This window comes from Micrasema longulum, unplaced genomic scaffold (assembly GCF_059751315.1).
Source record: "Micrasema longulum isolate JH-2025_06_02 unplaced genomic scaffold, ASM5975131v1 h1tg002009l, whole genome shotgun sequence".
Classification (NCBI taxonomy): domain Eukaryota; kingdom Metazoa; phylum Arthropoda; class Insecta; order Trichoptera; family Brachycentridae; genus Micrasema; species Micrasema longulum.
The window spans coordinates 26,157-29,646 of NW_028279178.1; positions in this window are offsets into that span (position 1 = coordinate 26,157).

The window sequence follows — 3,490 nt, forward strand, 5'->3', positions numbered from 1 at the left end:
TTTTAATGTTTTGTAAATTTGAAGTATCTCTACGTGTGATGACACAAGTTTTCTTCGATGAGTCCTGCTGATTGGTAAATTGGCTTCCTGTAAACCGGAAATCTAAAACAACACTTTATCATTGGTTGATTTGGAAGAACTATTAACGTCGTTTAAAATAGTTTGTTGTTATTTTTTTTTTATGCATTTTTAATAAATTTAGCTGTGCAATATTTAAGCTTTAATTTTTACTGAGCGTAAGAAAACATTATTTATGTCCTTCTTCGTCATTGTAGGTTATTCATTTAAAGTCATATAAGTTCGTAAAATGTTACAAGCAATTTTATTGTCAACCAATGATTACCATTAATGACCTTTAGAATTGTATTTAAGGTCGGTACAGGGTTTTCTAAATGCTGATCACCATGTTTGAAATTTTCTTATTTATAATGTGTGATCCACATGCTTGCCACAAGCTGCTTGGCAAGCGCACGCTGCCAAACGCCACCATCCCCACGCTTCAAATGCGTAAATTATTCAAAGAAGATTAAAGATATATCCTGAGCGAATGTATATCAACTCAAGCCTACAGTATATATCTTTATTCTACAAATTCCTTTGATCTGTGCACAAAATACCGATACTGTCCCAAACTGTGGCAAGCCAAACCCCTAATTCACACTGCGTGTGCGTGTGCAACGGATTTTCAATTTGACTTTTTTTGTATTATTATACTAAAATAAATAGCTAAAATCATACATTATTTAAACATTTATTACAGCATTTCTTAATACAAAATTGGCATTTTATTTCTAGGCTTAAACAAACTATAAAAATACAAACAGGTAAGCAGTTTAGGTATGTTAAATGAGGGTCGTATTTGCGCAATTATGTTGCTGAACATCATCAAATGGAGCATACACAAGTTTTACAAGAAAGAAGGAATCCAAATTCTATTCAATTTGATAGTACCAAATAATTCATTTAATTTAACCAAATTAACTTGAGTTAATCTGTAAGCACAGTTTTTATGCTGTTACTTTTCTAGAATTGACCCTTGTGTGGCTATGATGTCACATGAGTCTACATATAGTACAAGACGGGACATTTAACGAGCCTAAATTATATGATTAGTTTTACATTGAATTTGGTTTTAAAATACAGATATTTAAAAACATAACATATTTTGCTCAATGTAATATGACATTACAGCACCGTCTTCAAAGGGATTTTTAGCACAACCTTTTAAAAGTGAAAAAAAACCTTTTTGCTGGTCAAAACAAAATCTTATCCTTATGCAGTATCTATATTTAAGTTTATCAGATGTAAGAATTCACATTGTATTTAGCCTTGCATTTCAGTAAACAGGTGGTTAAATATATTGAATAGATTTACAAATTACAATGGGGATGAAGAACACTTTAGAGAAGGAAATATGGAAGTCTAGGCATTTTTAGGGCTTATGACCTGTCATTGGCTGGTTTAAGTAGCCATTTTACACACTGTCTTTTGCCATTTTACCTATATTTGAACATCCATATTTCTTCAATTCTTCCATTTGTTCTAATCCTAATGACTCCCTAGGGAATAAAATCCAGTGTTTTGTCTACAAACATTTAGACAAACTCAAAATGTTGTAATATGAATAGATATTTATATATGTAAGGGACACGGTACAAACAGGCTCTTTAACAAATAACTAATTTTACAGGAGAACAAATAGAAGAATTAAAACCTTGTTTGTGGGACTCTGGGTTCGTGTATTTAATCTAAAGGGTTTTTAATTGATGCAATATATACTTTTACATACAATCACCTAAAAGAATAAGTAAAAACATCTGCCTTATATTTTTTAAAACATTTGAAATGGATTTATAAAAATTAATTGTATTTTCGAAATCAATATGGATATTGTGGAGAAATATTTTCGTACATAATTCTTAGAATAAAATTGTTCAAAAATATGTCAATGTGTGACGTCAAGATTAGTGATGATGTTCTATTTCAATATAAACGGTCACAAACAAAGGGGCGTGAATGCAATGAACCGTTTTTGCGGGAATTTAAAATTATAAATTTACACTAATAAGAAGAAAAACATATTTTTTTAATCAACAGTATTTCATAGACCCTTATTAATTTAAAATTGTAAAAAAGCGATATTTCCATATTGACGCATTTTGACATTACTTTGATGTTATTTTTTTGCCTGCTGTAAGATAGGGAGCCACATTTTGTTAGTTTTGAATATACCATTTTATTGAAATCATTCAGGAAAAAAAATGGCATTAATATCTCAAAAATAAAAAAAAATGCAATAAGATCCTTTTACCCATGTACCCTTTATATACGCAATTGATATTATATATATAGCGCCATTTTCGTAATAAAATACCTCAAGGGCGCTTTACATAGTGATTCTATTGTTAAATTAATTTAATTGAAGCTTTTAAATTTGTAATTTAATTAAAACAATTTATTTTGTTGTCACATGCTACGGATTTATTCAAATGATTTAGAGAACAAGTGGGTTTTAAGTTTTTTCCGAAACATCACTTCACTTTCATAGCCTCGCACCTCTGCTGGGAGAGCATTCCATGCCATAGGGCCTGCGACCGCAAATGCGCGTTCACCAAATTTAGTGCGCTGTTTGCGTAGAGGTGTAGTAACTTTTCCTCTCGCCGTAGACGTAGCTGATCTAAGCGTGAGACGCCTGTCAACTTGGCCGAAATTCAGTAAATTCTTTCTTAAGTCCATTTTATCAGAAAGATTTCTGTTTTTAGTAATATACATAATTGAACAAATTTCACAAAATGAAAATTGGTATCAATAGATAAACAAAAATAATAAATTGGATATATTTTACATCTCTTGAACAATTTGCATTTTAACATTTACACTAATTGAAGTTTCTGTCTACGACATATCTCAAATCAATAGAAATATTTACTAACATAAAGGTAATAACATAACATTGGTTGACAAGTAAGGTAATGGATTTGTAAAAATTAACTCTATTTGGTCAAATCAGGTACGGTTATGGATAACTATCGGGAAAATGAAGAGTTCAATGAACGCCAATCTATATACAACCGTAAACTGCAATACTTGCAAACCTAGTGGATTAAGAAACAATGGGGAAAGCAATTTTACAACCAATGATAGCTAAAGGAACTGTGGCCAGTAGTTATTTATCAACAATTGTTTTAACTTGTGAATAGGAAAGTGTTAAGTTATAAATAAATATGAATGCATTTTAATAAATATTTATGTGACCTCAGGTGACTATCTTTTTTACCTGTGCAAGCCTGTGATTGACGCTGATCGAATGAGCAGCCTAATTTTTTTTTAGGACACGGGGCTACTTGCCTGAGAAAAAATGTAGTTTGATTATTTGTGAATGCAAAATAAAAATATTGCAGATTGAACTTCATTTATAAACTTCCTCTAATTAATTTCTAAGGTATTCTCTATTTTGAAAAATAGTTTTTAGTACGCTAAATTATTTTAA